Here is an 18,078-nt window from a genome sequence, read left to right as displayed (position 1 = left end):
GCTGAGCACTGCTGAGGAGTAGGTGCTTGCCCCTGGAAACAGATAGAAGAAGACCCCTGATGCAGGCCCATGCTACATGAGGTTGAGTTCATGAGTTTAAAGCTCTAGACAGTTTCTTTTGCCCCTGAAAGCAATGAAAAGGCTTAGGGTTTCCGCATGAATGGTAATTGCTAATTTTCATTCAGGGCACACAAAAAAGACCTTCTCTATTGCTTGGGCTCCTCACATCCTTCTAAAGAACTTTCCTTGCCTGGCCAAGAAGAGATGTGCCTGGGGGAAGCAGCCTCAGCATGCCAAGCCTTAGAGAGCTCTGAAATGCAAACCAGTTCTGGTTTGTTTGGGAACCAAACTGAAGGTTAACTTTTAGAGGCAACTTCCTAATTTATGTATGTGTGCTCATGCTCCAAAACCCTTACCGTCTTGGGCTTTTTTTTAAAAACTGGAACTTAGTTAACAGTGTTATAACCACATATTAAAAGTCCTCTAGTTCAATTGTCCTCTCCCATTTTATAGATAAGAGAAACAGGCCCTGAAAAGTTATGAGGAGTGAAAGTCAGTAGCAGAGCCAAACTAGGTAACAGCTTTCTAAACCTTGTGGGGTCTGGAGGATTCTCACTGCTTGACCTCTCTATCTCTCAATCTCTGTCTCTATCTCTGTCTCTCTGTCTCTGTCTCTCTCTCATATGATATTTTGGTCTCTAATTTTCCATGTTTAAGAATCAGTCTTATCTGCAGTGCTGCTCAGTTCCCAGCCCTAAAATCCTTTATTTTCAGCTTTGCTGCTCTCGGGACAGAGGCAAAGGCCCTGCTTAACTCAGGGTGGGTGGGATGGGGAGCATAAGTCTTCCTGTTTTTCCTAAATCACATTTTGAAATCACATCTGGGATGCATGCATTAGACTCAGCCCTGTTTGGGTCCCTTGCTTGGGTCCCCTGCTTGGGTCCCCTGCCTGGGTTCCCTGCTTACTGACCCCTAGTGACTCTGAACTTGAACTCAAGTACCAGACACCTGAGAGTCCTCAGATATAACTGTATCATTTATGCTGTTTTAAATTTTCAAACACATATTTTTATTTCTGGTGCTATGAAAATTAACAAAGGCCTAGTCTGTCTCATCAGGATGGTCACTTTATGATGAAAAACTTCCAGGTAATTCAGGGCATGTGTTTGTGTTTCTGTTTACAAACTGTACTCCTTTTTTACTTAAAGCCAAGGAGAAAAGAACGGAGACCGGAGGCCAACCCAACACATAAATTAGGCTTTCTTTCAAAGTGAAGGTCAAGTGACCTCAGCATTCACTGTATGAATGAAGATTTTTCAGGAGCTTAAGGAGAACCAGAGAGGCAGAAAGGAGTCCTCGCATTGCACATGGCAGCAGACACCTGCCACACAGGGAGGGACGGTCAGCAGCAACACAAAGTGCAGTGAGCAGGTGACCATCCGAGGCACCGCATGAAATCATGTGGCAAATTATATTTCATTAGGTCTTAGTCTCACATGTACTGAGTTATATGTTTCCTTTGATTTTAAACTTTTATTAGAACTACAAGGATGACATCCCTTAATTTGTTGGTACATATAAAACCACGTGAGAAAACAAGCATTTCATCAGTATTAAAGGTCCATGAGTACCTAAGTCAGGTTCTGCAGAAAAACAGACAGAATAACTAGAAGGATTCACACGAAGAGAACTTAACAGAGGGCTATTTTGCAGAGGTATGAGTAGCACAAGGGAACCAGCTAAGAGTGGTGGGAGGCGAGAAGCTTGACAACAAGAAGTCATTTAGTGCCCTGAACTGACAGGGCAGGGCCACCCTGGAAGCAGAGAGAGCTGGAGGGCTGGCAGAGGGGCTGCTTGATGGAGAGAAATGGAACCACTCCCAGAACATAGCACCGAAGCATCTAACATCTCTAACAGCACTTACAGTGATACCCCAGTCTAGCTTCTCTTCAGCACTCGACTCTAAGCTCCCAAGAAGCAAGGGACGTGTCTTAGTCATTCTTTGACTCACAATAACTAAAAAGCTATCACATGATAGAACTCAATACTGGGAAGGATGGGGCTCACCATGAGCTTGACAATTTATGATCCTTCTGGGCTTCAACATCTTTACAATAAAATACAGGAATAATACCCAGGTTCTCATGGGTCCCAAGAATACTAAATGAGGCAGCAAAGTTAAGGCTTCTATCACATCCATTAACTTATTGAGAACAAAGAAACGTATGCATTGACCTCCTTACCCAGTATCCTCACACCCACCGGCTTTCAGGAAGTGTAAACATTTGATGATTTGATCTGGCCAGCTTTCTAGGCCTACTCCAGAGCCTCAGGAAACAAAAGTGTGCCCCACAACAACAGATCTATCAGTGAGTTCTTACACTTCCCCTGGGAAAGAAAAACACTGTTTCTTTCTTGGCTTAGTAGGAGCAGGGAAAGATGTTAAAGAAGTGTGGCTAGAAATGTGTTCTTCCAGCTGAAGAGCAAAATCTCATCCACTTTTCTTCCTTCAACAAATGAGTAAGTTTTCTTCAATGAGGGCACCAGTCAGTGCTCAGAAGAGAGGCAGGTTTAGTGTAAGATATATAAATACATACGGATTTACGAGTGCACAAGGGCTGCCTGTGCCCTGGAGACCCCAGGAGCCAGCAAAGGCTTGGAGCTCACAGAAGTGTCCCATGTTAGTGGGTCAAGAGGCCAAAGGATCCACGCTGCAGGCTGAGGGCTCAGAACTGAAGGCTGAGGCATCTGCTCTGGAAGTCAAGAGACACCGTCCCTGGGAAAGGTGAAGACTGAGCTCCTCTGAGGAACCAAAAGGGAGCCTTCCTTTGTTTCTCTGTTGGCCCCACTCAGGTAACAAGCCTACCAGGATTGAGTCTTATGTCTTCACTAAATCCCCTCAGCCACACCCAGAGCCATGCTGACCCAAGTCAACATAATCCATCAACTACGCTAGTGAGTGAATATGTTACTTATTGGACCAGTGCCTCTGAAAACCGTGCATGGAGAAAAAGTTAGGCCAGGACAGAATCTAAAGAAACCTCTAGTCGTCTAGAAAGAAACAAAAAGAAATCAACACCTGCTACCCCAAATCAAGTCAAATCAACTCAGCTATTAAGCTTCTGCTGGTAATGTCATTCAGTGCTCTGTGAGTTTCCCAACAATGACCTTGAACAAGTCTAAAATAAATTCAAAACAAGAGATATGGCACTACAAGAGTCCCTGAACTTTCATGAGTTTTGGCTCTCTATAATTTCCCAGATACTCAGTGTACCTCTGTTCATTGATGCATTTGGACCAAAAAGCCCTAAACAAGTATTAAACGCCAGTCCACTGCTAGAGATCTGCTTCTAGGCTCATTCCATTGGCTCTGTGCCTCTCTTGTAATGGAACAACTCCGCAAATACCATGGTTGTTCTTGGTAGACTTCTCCTGTTAGATCTCACACTGCTTGCTGTGGCAAAGTAGGAAACTAGCTGGTTTATAGAACTAAAATTTCCAACGTGTATATTGTAGAGGAGGCAACGAGTTTAACAGTGGCTCCTGGTGACCAGAAGTCTTGCTACGTCTGTTTTATGTAACTCTGTAAATGACTCCAAGAGGAAAAGGAGCTGACTGATCAGAGAGGGCACAGCTGTGGACTCTCCAAAATAGAGAAAATTTCTCTCACCCAAAGACATGGGGGGTGGTTGCCTTTTAAATCTTCCCAATTTTTCTATATCTCCTTTGACACATTGTACATAAAATCCTAATAACATAGGGCAAAGCTCTAGTGGAAACTACTTTACACTTTAACAGCATCTTGGTACTTTTATTTTTATCCCACTATCGTATCTTAGTGCTGATTCATCAGTAGCTTGTGACTTTTCGTGGCCTTCCGTTCTTTAGTTCCATGCTTTTCAGGCCTACTACGCCTTCAAGTTTGGTTTAGTGGCTTTGAATACTCTGCTTTGGGCCTGTTGCTTTTGAATTTTATCACAGTTTTAATTTCTCAAGTGCATTTTAAATTTTCTCTATTTTGTCTCTGCACGTTAGAATTATTCTCACACTTTCTCACTCTGTGTTTGGGACCTGCAGTAGCTAGCGTTTCATCCAGAACCTTTTCCTGAAATATCACTGGAGATGGATTTACCTACCAGTTGACAATAATTAAGTTATGAATGTTCCTGAAAAGGATGAGTCTTCATTCAACAATCAAGATCATACTTTCTAAGCCTGCAGGTTAAAATACCATAGCTAACACAATAAAAAATACCTTACTGAGTATTATGGTTGTGTCTAGATGTGCCCTCAAAGCCTCTTCTATTCATAAAGCTTTTTCAGAGCTGGCTGAATCTAAGGTGTGTGATGCCAGCATTAAGGGTGTCTAAATCAGCCCAGCTGGGATTAAGGTGTGAACCCTACCCTCACCCTCATAGCCTGCATACAATATAAAGGACAGAAAGAGTCTTGTCTCTGCTTCCCTTGTTGCTTTTGCTATACTGTGGGTACATGAACTATTGTCCTCTGCAATTCCCCTCTGCCAAGCCACCCTACCTTGGAGCCAGCCACTTATGGACTAAAACCTCTATAAACTGTAAGCCAAATAAACCTTTCCTCCTTTTAACCTTGGGTGTTAGACATTTTGTCTCAGCAACAAGAAAAAAGGAACTAAGACATTAAGATTAAAGCCTTTGTCTATTTCATCTATGTGTTCTACCAGGAAATCATATTTGTCTAGAAGCCTCAGTTCTCAAAGTTTGGTCAAGGACAAGCAGACCCAGCAATCTTTTAAAGCACCTTAGAAATGCAGAATGTCAAGTTCTAGACTTGAGACTCAGACTTACTGAATAAAGACATGCATTTAACAAGATGCAAACCAGTCGCAGATCAAAGTACCTTCTGGACATTGTGGCACTCGCTTGTAATCCCAGTACTTGGAAGGCTGAGGCAGGATTGCCATGAGTTTGAGGTTAGCCTGGGCTATGTGGTGATGTTGAAGCCAACCTAGAATACACAGTGCCACCCTGTCAAAAGAAGAAAGAAGAAAGAAGAAAGAAAGAAAGAGAGAAAGAAAAAAAGAGAGAGAAAGAGAGAGAGAGGAAGAGAGAAAAGAAAAAAGGAAAGAAAGAAAAGCAAGCTGTGCTGTAAATTGGGAGGTTATTGATTTGTTTGTGATTGTCCAGATACTGCCAGAACTGTAATTTTCAGGATAATCACCTTTCAAGATGGCACTGTATTTACTCTAAGACTTCAGATAAATCTCTGGTCTATGGTGTTTCCCTACAGAAATATTTTACTGTTATCAGTCCAGTACACTTCATGCCTTAATCCTCTGTACTCCAATGAGCACTTTGAATGATTTAACAGATTAAAAAAAAACATAATAGTACAGACTCAACACAGGTACTAAGTGCAAAATTCTTAGCTGATTGAAAAGAAGGCACACTTAAACACATGGACTCACACTTATATACATGGTACTTTGATTCAGAAGACCATGGGTCTTAAAATAAGCTAGATGTTTTATGGCCATATGGGTAAGAGTTCCATTTCTCTGTGTAACATCAATAGTGTGGCTTTAGGATGATGAGTATAGCTCAATGGTAAAGCACATACCTACCACGTACAAGGTCCTGCATTTAATTATCAGCATTGCATTAAAAAAATCAAACGAGGGTGGTGGCTTATACTTGTAATTCCAGCTCCTCAGGACCCTGAACCAGAAGGATCACAAGTTCAAACCCAGCCTAGGCAACATGGTGACACCCTGTCCCAAAATAAAAAAAGTTTTGAAAAGAACTGGGAATGTAGTTCAGTAACAGAGTGCTTACCTCGTAAGTCTCAGACCCTGGGTGCTGTTCTCAGTACTGAAAACAATTAATAACAATAATGCTATTCCCAGTACTGCATCCAAAAATGTAGTTTGAGTTTTGAGGGGATAGCCTGATTGAAATGCTAATTCTACTACTAAATATGTGATCTATGGCCATTTTTTAACTTTATAAGATCAATTGATATCTATAAAGCAGAAAAGCAAATAGTATGTAATATATATATATATATATATATATATATACATTCACAATAATCAAATAATACATAAAAAGCACCATTCAGGATCATATTGTACACGTAAAAATGGATTTTGTTATTATAAAAATTAATCATCTCTTAATCCCCTTCCCTTTTGAGAAAGATAATCTCCCCACTCTGGGGGGAGAGGATGAATAAAAGAATTAAGACGCATTACGTACAGGCACCAACTCTACACAAGTAATGTAAACATTATGTACAGAAAACATATGCTAATAAAAAATAAGAAAAACCATCAGGAGATACAACTTCATGATCGATGCCTAGGATGTTCATGACCTGGGTCTGATCTCCAATGATTCCCAAAGAAAAGAGCACAGTAAAATCAAATAGAAAGTACTGAAGTTTTAGAGTATTTGGAACCCCCAGATTCATTCATCACTTGCTCCCCAATGTCTAGTTTATTATATGTAGGGGAAATTAATTATTAAATAATGGTTACAAAGATGGATGGACAGATAGATAGATGAGCAGGCAGATAGACACATGAGTCTGAAATTTATAACCTGTAAAAATAAAGAATTGAACTAAGTGGTTACCCAACTTTCTCCTAATTCTGAAATTCTGACCTTATCTTTTTGTCATTTCTGAGCTTAGGCTTGGTTCTAAATTCCAGGATGTCCCAAGTTTAAAAATAAGATTAAAGGTGTATTTAAGAGCAAAATCATACTGTAGACCAATGCTAGAGTTGCTAAACATTCCAGAGGAAGACACAGGGCATAACTGTGACAGAAGCAGGGACACATTCAGCAAGTCATTCGGTGGTGAATGTCATCCATTGTTGCTTTCAGCAAACCAGGGATCCAGAAAATAGGTAAGTGCTAATGACCCCATGGAAAAAGCAGCCTATCTATTTTCATACGCACACCTAGAAGAAATTACACCTTCCTGACAACTTGATTTAGATGAAATGTCATGGGAAAAAGAATGTGCTCAATATTTCAACAAGGAAGGGAAAAAAAACTCCAGCAGGAACTCTGGCAGGTCTTAGAGGTGAGATTTTCTTGATATTAAGCTGATGATGTCCTGAGTATAATAACAACCCTTGGACTTTTATTTGTATAAAAATAGTTTTCTTCACAGGCTTAATCATTTCTAGCCATTGTCCGTGCCTGATCCTCCACTGAGAAGGAGCTTAGAAAATATTTCTCAAAAGGAATTATCTCACTAGAACTTATACTGTAATTCCGAGTGGCAGACAAAATAGATTTAAATGTTTCTATTGATTTTGCAGAGCAGGGTATCAGGCTATGAAAATGGAAAAGTGGTTTAGTGCACGCGGTAAAAAGTAGTGAAGTCAAGTTTTGAACCCTCATTTTACCCCAAAATGTATTAACCATTGTCCAACACTGCCTTCTGAGATGATAGAAGATGGACTGAAACCTGGATTCATTTATTCTACTAATATTTACTAAGTGCAAGCTAGACTCTAAATATATAATAACAAAAATTGAATATAGTTGCTTCCTCGGGTAAGGTTGCTTAGTAACAAGCTGTCAAATGGAAGAGGACACAGGAATGTCACCCATCTTCTGCTAGGACTATCCTTAGACAATTAGCTAATCCACAGAAATGCTGTGAAGAAACTCAGCTCTAAAAGACGCATGATAGACTTCCAAGGAAGAACTCATGATGTGCATTCAGCCAGACTTCCATGAGAACCTGTCCTCTACCCCTGGTTGGCCTGCAAACCTTGGGAAATCAGGGAGTCACTTTTCTGAACCTCAGTTTTATCATTGGCTCAAACTGCCGCACAAGGTGCATTTGAGAAATTATGACCATTAAACAAACTTTAATACGAAAACGCGTGTGAGATAGGGCTTGTCACATGACAAGAGTGTAGTAAATCTAATTCTCTCCTCTTTAGCAATTTCCATCCTGATTTCCTTCATGGCCATAAGTCCTATAAAAGGCAAACAAAAAGGGAATTCAAAAGAGAAGCACCACAGCTGGATGCCCAACTGCAACGTGACTGCATTTCAGCTGAGGGGATGAGCTGCTCCGTGCTCTCTGAGACACCAAACACCGAAGAGAACTATGGCTTCTCTTCTGTGTGGAGCTTTAGCATGGGGACAGCCATGATGTCACAGCTGAGGGCTTTTGGATCGCTCTGTCCAAAACCCAGGATGGTGTGGACGAAGTTCAGCATCTCCAGCTCCTAGGCTTCCAGTTGTCTTCAGAGAATCCATGGATCTTTGAGGAGAACATGGCTACAAACATTATTATGTGGTACTTTGTGATTTGATCCCAATCTGCCTCTGTTCTGTTCCCTGTGTTCACTTTTCACTGACCTCTACAAATCCAGATTTTCCCTCTGTTCTAAGTTCCCATGGTTTAAAAACTCTGTTTTTCCCTCCATGGAATGACTTTTTCCCTCCAATCCCACTATCCTCTTTATCCGACAAGCCTCAGGCCAAACCCTCTCCCCTCAAACTTTCTCTCCATCGCACGCGTCTCACCCCACTGCCCACTGAAAGGAAACCAGACTGGCTTGGACTCTCGTTTCATGTTGTATCTATTTCTTGCTGCACTCTGATCTTCTTCCTCATAGGAACATTATTTCTGCATGAGCTCTACCTTCCTTTTTATCTTGGAACTTCCCTGATTATGGAAAACATGTTGAATTCATTTTTATGTCTTAAGGCACCAGTAAAGAATGCTGAACAAATATTCAATAAATGGATGGAAATGACGGTAGCCATGATGAGGACAATGACGAGGAGGAGGAGAAGGAAGAGGAGGAAGAGGAGGAGCAATTGGCATTAACAAAAGGGCTGTTGTATACCAGAGACATCTTGGAATCTACTTGGCTTAGTTTATTGAATCCATTCAATAATAGCTACAGTTATTACCCTGGCTTAATAGATTGCAAAACTGAAGCCCTAGGTGCCAAATTACTTGCCCAAGGTTACACAGCTAGGAATGAAGGCCCAAGGATTTCCGCCACGTGCTGTTTCTTCAGAGACACTGTCCCGAGTCGCACCAGTCACCTGGCTTCCTCCTTACTGTCCTCCATCCTCATCCTCGCTGTCTTAGGAACGTGCTTCCATAATTTTAGAATTATGCAGCCTCTGAAGCAAACGTTCAGACTCTCTTATTTCCTTTCTTCTTTACCTTCTTTGTTTCCCCCATCTCTTTCAAAAATGGGCCTTTTAACAATCACTTAATGAAAAGACCTGTGTGGTTAATTCTGACCAGAACGAGACTAAGAGCACAGCTCCCGCCGAGCAGCACAAGCTTTTGATGTAGATCGAGTTCTGGCAGAGTTGAGTACTTTCAACTCCCCTTTAAAAGGATTTATTCTCCCAGGATTCTATTTAAAGCCCTGCAGATATCCACAGAAAAACAGGCATCACGGAGCAGCCCTGCATCTGTAGGGGGTGGTGGGAAGGAGGGACCCCCGGCTCCTCTGCACTCCACAGTGCCACACAGCGAGTCGAACCGAAAGGCAGAAGAAAGGGGCCTCTCTCCTCCTCACAGGTGGCAGCCAAGTGGTGACACGCGACCAAGAGGCAGATGGGTGGTTCCAGTAAAACACAGGTGGTTCAACTGGGAAAAGAAAGAGGAAATGACAACCAGCACATTCTAGGCTCTGGTGTAGGTGAGGGAGTGTGATGTCCAGGGTGCAGAGTAGGGAGGTTCTGGGCTCACTGCATGCTCTTTAACTCAGCTTTCCCCTCTGGGACGGTCCACAGGGGCTCAAAGGCAGGCAGAGACGGTCTATTTTAGGGCTTTGTGAAATAATGGGGACTGTTTCTCTCTCCCCCCATCTCTCTGTCTCTGCCTCTGTCTCTGTGTGTGTGTGTGTCTCTGTCTCTGTCTCTGTCTCTGTCTCTGTCTCTGTCTCTGTCTCTGTCTCTCTCTCTCTCTGCCTCCCTTTGTCCCTCCGTCGGACCTGGGACTTGATCCCAGAGGTTTTGCATTAAGCTATATCACCAGCAATATTTAATTGTTTTCTTCTTTGTTCGAAATAAACTTGTGTTACATTGCTTATCTACCCAAACTCATCATCCTCCTGCACCGGCTTCTCAGAGTGCTAGAACTGCAATGTGTACCACCATCCTGGGGTTCCACTGAAGTTCCTGATGCCTGATTAGAATCAGGTTTTGACTTCCGCTGGTCTCTCTTGCCTGGCCATAACCCAGTGTCTCATTGTTTGGAAGGGTTCATTTTTTAATCCAAGGTACCATTTTTCTCTATATTATGAATTTTATCAGCCATTTCTCTTTGTGTTTTACCTTCATGACACAGCACATGGCCTTACAATTTGTGGGTGATCAAGGAGCATTTATGGGGCTGATTTGGCAGAGGCATCTGGTCTCTGTATCTTTGGCATATAGTGTGTGATCAATAAAAGCTGATTGGAGTGAAATGAGGAGTGTGTGGCCAAAGAAGGGCCTTTGGAAGCTCGATTACTTGATTTCAGAGAGCTGTTGTGTCTTGGCAAGAAGGTGGCCATTTGCAAATATGAAACATAAATTTCATTTAATTAGTGGCATGCACTAGATGGCCACAGCTGCTGTTTCTTGCAGTGGCCAAGGACCTAGGGGGAAATGGCAGCTACGAGCACAGAGTGAATCAAACAAGCAGAGAGTAGACAGTGGTGGGTGCACAGAAGCTCTGCAGACCTCTCTGCTCTGCTGACTCTGTCCCTTTGGAAGAGATTTCAGAGATGCAGGGACACATAGCTCCCAGCATTTTACTCTTTACATTTTCTCCAAGGATATCTTAGTGCCAAAGAAACTTCCGTTTTTGGTGGTTTTTTTTTTTTTTTTTCCCAAAAGGTACATATAAATATGCAAGGCGAGTCTACGAAGTAGCATCAGTTAGTAGAATAAACAGGGAATTTGGAACTATGACCTCAGATGACACTTCAGTCCATCAGCAGCCATTACCCGGCTGCTCCTAAGCCTCTCTGACCCTGACTACCTGCACAGTATCATGACCGTCAAGTTCACATATTGCTAAGCCCTTTGGAAAGGACTCGTGTGTTACATAACTGCAGGTGAATTAACAAGTAATTAGCAAATAAAGGACCTGTCTGTGACCGTCTTGTTCAATCTCCTCATCTACATCTCACAGAACTTTTGAGCTGTTAGTATTCCACAGTAGGAAACTAAAGATAGCTATTCTCCTCCAGAAATCACACGGTTCACACATCTGAATTTACAGTACTTTTGCTGTTTTTCTTTAACACTACGCACCTATTCTTCACTCCCTGCTTCATCATAAAGGGAACCGTTGCTGTGGAAGTCTAATTCTGCCCATGGTTCAAGCATGGGTGAAAGCTGGAACCCTCAGTATGATTTCTATGCTATAGATTTCTACACTCACTGGAAATTCAGGAATGACTCATCAGCAAAGATGTACTCTATATAAAGCATGATTGAAGATTTCGTAGAATGTTTCAAAATGTATTAGCTGTGATATTTTCCCTCAAGGAGCTTGCATTCTAGGAAGGCGAGCAGACAGGAAAGTTATTCACAAGATCATGTAGCCTGGCAACCACCACCACCATCCAAGGTATGGATGATTACTACACACCTGTTTGTCTTCTATGATTTCTACAATGATGAATTGAAATGGGAGTAAGCAATTCCTTCAGAGCTTGTTATAGCAACAGGGAAGCAGGAGAGCTCTGTAGAGGAAAACAGGAAGGTTTCAGATCAGTCCTGATGAGACTGGGTGTGGACCAGCTGGACAGGGGCTAACTAGAAACAGGGCACTTCTGGTTGGTCCTAAGGTGGACGTAGGGACAAAAAAAAAAGGAATCTGGAAGTTGCTGATTAAATCTTGACCACTGGCAGTCCACTGCTACAGTGGTTATGGCACAGCTTCCTGGCTCTTGTCAGAAGTTTGTGTATCAGGGTTCCATTTTCATGCATGTCTGGATTTTGTCTTCTGTCTGTGTACTAAGAATTCATTTAAGCCTGGCAACATCTTATTGCATGTAATAACATTAGCCAAAGGAAATTGAGGCACAGAGGGGTTAATTAACCTGTCCAAGGTTGCAAAGGTAGTAAAACGCAGGAGCACAATACTAACCAGAGTGTCCCCCCAGCACCCATAGTCTCTCATACTACACTAATAAAGTGAAATATAAAGGTTTCAACAATATGAGAGGAAATTGGCAGAGAACCTAACCAGAGAGTTTACACAAAAAGAAATGCAATGACTTTTAATATAAAAAAATGATACTCAAATTGAATAGAATGAAGGGAAGTAGAAAATAAAATTAGAATCAGATATTATTTGCCTACCCTGTTGGCACTTATCAAGCAGCTTGATGATATACATTGTGAGTGAACTCAAAGTGAAAATTTTTCTGTGAAACCCCAAAATTAAAGATATCCCTGCGTGAGAGAAAATCCCATTCCCAGATCATCTTACAGACAATCTCATATGAATGGAACAATACTCCTATGAGGACATTCACTGTTGCACTGATAAAACCAAGCATGGAGGGGTAAGCCGAATGACCATGACCCATCAGCACTGGGCCAGTTAGCATACAGTATGTCTGTGGCAGGAGTGTGTCCCTCTAACACATGCCACCTACCATAGAGGTGTCTGTGCCCTCAATAGTCTCCCTCCAGCACGATCCTAGAAGGCGGCACTCTCAATTTACTTATTAATCAGATGAATCAACCAAGGTAGAGAAAGTTGCCCAAGATCATACAAAGCAGGATTTAAACCTAAGGGCTCTACCTCCAAAACCTGTGCTCTTAGCCATCGTGCTATTCTGACTACTCAGCTGCTGTTTTAAGATGACACGGTTCTGCATGCAACAATATAAAATGATCCTGATCCCCAAGATTCAAAGTGAGAGCATGAAGGGAGGTGGCTACAGAACAATATGCATACATGTTAACTGTGTGTCCTTATGCATGTGCATACACACATATACATACAAATGCACATATGCAGTCACGGGTTACTTACTAACAGGAATACATGCTGAGAAGTATATCCCTAGGTGACCTCAACATGGTGTGACCATCACAGAATGTGTGCACACAAAACTTGGCTACAGCCAGGCATAGTAGAGCAGAGCTGTAGTCCTAGCAATTGGGAGACAGAGGCAGGAGGATCTCTGTGAGTTTGAGGCCAGCTTAAGCTATATAGTGAGTTCAAGGACAGCTTAAACTACATAGTGAGACCTTGTCCCCTCCCAAAACAAAAGATGGCTACAGCGTCACTAGCAATGGTCATATGGTACCATATCTATATGTGGCCCATCAACTACCAAAACACCACCATGTAGCACATGACTATTTGTATACACGTGTCTGTCCACGTGCATCCAAATATCATATATAAGTGCATAAACATATAATATGTCAATACATACAAAATATACGCATGGAGTATATTCAGAAAAATGTACACCAACCTTTTAGACTGATAGAGGAACTGAGAAACTAAATGGCAAAAATAATGAGAAATTTTAACCATGATAATACTCATTTTTAAATTTGGGGGCCATAGAAATGTTTTGCTATTAAAACCATAATCATCAAAATAGAGACAGCACGTATCACTTTCCCAGTGTAAGTCTTTTAATTGTGTCTTATTATTCTTGCACACTAACTGTGTCTTATTATTCTCACGCACCAACTCTAAGTCCCACAGCATGGTCAGCAAGACCCTGTCTGACCTGCTGCGTCCCCTGAAGCAATCAGGCCTCCCTTTGGTTCACCTGGTCCCAATTTCAAGGGCCTTCTTTCATGGCTTTGCTTGGAAAACGCTTCTTACCTAATATTGCTCCTGCCAAACACTTCTCCCATGTTTCTAGCTGCCTGGCTTCTTCTCATCCTATAGACCTCGATTCAGCCTCCTTAGCATTTGGTTTAAATGTTTCCTCTGTCCTCATTATCTATCACAGGAAACCATCCTCTTTCCTCAAGTAATACCACTCATAAGCTATTGTTATTTATTTTCATTCCACTTTCTTAATTTTTTAAAAAATTTGTTTTCTTTCCCAGAAAAGACTTCGTCTTTCTTCACTTGATAGCATCAGAAGTAGCAAAGTACATGTCAAGTAGAAGATACTCAATAATAGCTGTTTAATCATCTGATGAATTAATTAACTCTGTTATTCATGGGAAAAAATTTTAGCCTGCAAGGAGATTAGAAAGGAAGGATTTTCTTTCTCAGGCTACAGCACAAGAGGTAGGAGACAGGACAGTCTTCATAAGAGATCCTTCACTGACTCATTTAAAAGGGCCCCAAAATCTTGAAGCTATTACATGGTCTGTGGGGGGAAGATAAATGCATTAGCTTTGAAGTTTGGACAGAATCAAATTCCTGCACGGCAGCAAGTGTGTGGTTTTGGGTAAAAATTACTTAATACTTGTAAGTGTGAATTGCATCATCTGTAAAATTCAGATGATGGCGATCTTGTGAGGGTCAAATAAAATGTGTAAATCCTGCCTCGTGGGAGATCTGCAATTAGTAGTAATTGTAACTACCTCCTTCTCCATCCTGCTCCTAAATATGCAGATGCTTTCAGGGTCCAGAGACAGGAACTCTGATGCAAAGCCTATCCCAGGAGGGTTCTGCCCCCAAGAGCATTGTTACTGCTGTTACTCTGGGCCTGGGGATGATGAGGGTGCAGTGGGAGCCCTGAGCTGGGTGCTTTCCCCCAACTCAGGCCCTGCTGTATTCTCCTCACAGAGCAGAGCTGCATGCACCCCAAATCCACTGGCACTCCCACAGACTGCATTTCATTAGCATTTGCCAGGTTTTGTTGGAGTAACAAATTTGGAGCTCAATTCCTATATTTCAGATCATGTCAAATGCTTTGATTAAGGAAGAGTTAGGTGAGCCCCTCCTTATTATTCCATTTCTCCTTTGGTTATAGATTCAAGGTAGGCTTGATTTTAGCAGGCAACCATGCTGTGACTGACCTACCTTCCCTTCCACCCCAGAGGATCAGGGAAATTGAGCTCACCCCATGCAACAAATTCCAGAAAGTCAGGCAGCCCAGGGCAACAAGGTGAGCTGTGCCTGGGACACAGTCATGCTTTCCCTGAGACGCTGCCTGTCATGATTCAGTGAAATAATCTGAGCAAGAGCTTTCTGAACCAAGGTCTCGGAAATGCCACCATGCAGCCTGCCTGAAAGATGGATCAAAGACTGAAAGAGAAGGAAGCTGAATTTCTCTGGGTTCCCTCCATGCCCATGGAGGGACAGCAGAGCGGACCCCAGCTCTGTTGCTTCCTGAGTCAAACGCTCAGGCATCCCTCAGCCTGCTCCCTCCCACCCCAAGAAGTGAGTGAGAAAGCAAGCCAAGGGAAGGAAGGAAGGACCCTGCCAGCCAAACTCATCAGTCTGTCTTCAGGCTGCGGGAGCATGAAATGGAAATGGATGGGATCCAGTGAACTCATTCTGATTTTATTATTTTAAAATGCTCTGAATGCAGATTAACTCTCTTTGCCCAGTGTTTAGGTTTTTGTTTTATTGTGTGCTGCTTTCTCTCTTTTATCTTTCTTCTAGGGCATGGGAAGAAGATGCCCCGTGATAAATTCTTTGGACAGCAGTATGTCTCCACCACAGCTCCTCCCATGCCCTTCTCACCCCTTCTGGGTGGAAACTTTCCATCTCTGAGACATGCCCCTCATTGAATCAGCCCAGACACAGTCCCTCAATGCCATCCCAAACAGCCAACCCCACTTCTCAGGGAGCAGGGAGGACAGAGAGACAGCGGGTGGCCATTCCTCTCTGTGCAGGGTGGATGGCACTCATCAATCTCCCCGCAGTCTGTTTCCGGTCCTACGCAGACGGACTTTCCCAGCAATGTTTAGCTGCTTTGCTTCCAGCCTCTCAAGGAGCCCTGGCAGGAGGTGGGACACCTAGAATGATGATGACATTGGCCCGTTCCAACTGTAGCTGAGGAAGGTCACACTAAACCCTCTAGACACCATCTGTGCAGGGCGCAGATATCCAGAAAGTAGACAGGTCACCCTGCAAAGCAACCACAGAGCACCGATGCTGAGGGCTAATCAGAAGGCAGCAGTGCTGGGCACTAGGGTATTTGAGCTCTTCTCTTTTAGTAACAGACTTTCTTAAGCTTCTGAAATATTTGTCAGTTTCTTCGTCTATAAAGTAGACTGACTCCAAAGTGAATATAGATGGTTTTTTGTTTTCATATTTACCATATTTTGAATGCTTTGGCTTATTTCAATGTATACAGTATCTTCTCATCCGAGGCTAGAGTGAAAACATAGATAAGCAGAAAGAAAGAAAGAAAAGAAAGAAAGAAAGAAAGAAAGAAAGAAAGAGAAAAAAGGGGAGAGGAGAGGAAGGGAGGGGCGGGGCGGAGAGGGAAGGGGAGGGGAGGGGAGGGGAGGGGGGGAGGGGAGGGGAGGGGAGGGGAGGAAAAGAAATAAGAAACCAGCTTGGCTATTTGTTGTAAGGCTTTGGACAAATTATTTGACTCTTTTGTGCCTCAGTTTGCTCATTTATAAAATGGGATAGGTTATCACCTTAGGACAAAAGATGATTTGAAGAAGCCTAACACAGAAATTCCATCAGTGGTAGCTACTACTGTGCTTACTCCCACCAAAAAACTCACTTTACACAAATTCCCAAACTCCTTTTATACCTATCTCGGTACTAGCATGTAGTAGACACTCAGTAAACATTTGCTAATTGATATACTTTCAAGCTTCAAGGCAGAGCAGAACTGTACTCACTAATGGTGGCATCCTGGTGAATGATTTTATAACCCCATTAGTTGGGAGAGCTCAGTGGAGCTAAAAACGTTCCTGTCAAGAGTTGTAGTATCCAGACCACTAAAACATTTGATTTCTCCTCTTCTCCATCAAGTGCCAACACGTGGGTGAATTCATCTCTGCTCTGCATTCTGATGTCTGTCTTGATGTGAAACCCATTCTGGGAATGAGCTGATAACACCCAAACTGTATGCTATTACCACATCTTCCCTTCAGAACCCGCCGCTATTTGACAAAAATGCCTTTGGGTGAGTTGCAGAGAAAAAGCCCGTGACAAAGGGTCCCTGGCTTTGATCAGGACATTCTCTCCTTGGTGCTTCTTCTTAGGCGCTGCAGGAAGTGTTCTCTCACAACAGATTGACATGTTATCCGTGATTCCCATAAAAGTCTTTCTGTGGAAATAGCACTTCTGGTCCCCCTCCTCTGTCCCTGGGAGTTTCTTCTTCAGCTCTAGCCCCTTGGCCCCTGAGCCTGACAGTAGCTTAGGGTTGGTTCATCCCATTTCTGAAAATCCCTGACCTGTGAAGCTGGAGTCACTTAGCCACCATCTATGGTTCTGTCCCTCTCTCAGCCTCTGAGAGCCGTCAGGTTCCTAGAGGAGAGGACCACAGGTGCCTAAGACGGCATCCTGTCATGCTTCTAGTAGCACAGACTGCATGGGGTCATCTGGAGACAGGCAGCCAGCCTTATTTATCTCAAAGGTTCTTCTCAGCAACTCTGGTTGCCATTGTGCCAAGGTCCCGTGCTCAGGAGAAGCTGGAGCCCAGCCATCAGACACGGAAACCTAAGGCTCTCGCCCCTGGCCCGCTGCTGCCTCCCCGCACTGCTCTGGCCCACGTGCATCGTTACTGCATCACACTGTGGGCTCCTCAAATGCATTTCCATATTCACAAACCGGAATACCTTCCTGAAACATTTATTTATGTATTTAATTGTACAGTTTTAGGGTGCAATTTGCCACCTTTGATTCACGTATATACGGTACAATGACTAAATCAAGGAAGTTAGCTTATCCACATTGCATCGCGGCTGACTGCATTCATCCTACTACTCAGTAGAACATTGTGTTTATTCCTTCCGTCTAATGTAACTTTGTGCCCGTAAACTAATTTGTCCTCGTCTTCCTCAAGCTGCCCTCCCTCCCAGGGACTTTGTACTTTGTGTCTGCAAATCTGCACAAGGTTTCTCAAACTGTCATATGCGTGAAAATTACTTGTGAGCGACTGGAGCGGGCTTCATAGAGAACCTGAAGGAGGATGGAAAAGTT

The sequence above is a fragment of the Cavia porcellus genome, unplaced genomic scaffold (assembly GCF_034190915.1).
Source record: "Cavia porcellus strain 051 isolate PalLab524CR breed Dunkin Hartley unplaced genomic scaffold, mCavPor4.1 scaffold_9, whole genome shotgun sequence".
Classification (NCBI taxonomy): domain Eukaryota; kingdom Metazoa; phylum Chordata; class Mammalia; order Rodentia; family Caviidae; genus Cavia; species Cavia porcellus.
The sequence above is the reverse complement of the archived record's forward strand: the minus strand, read 5'-3'. Positions refer to the sequence as shown.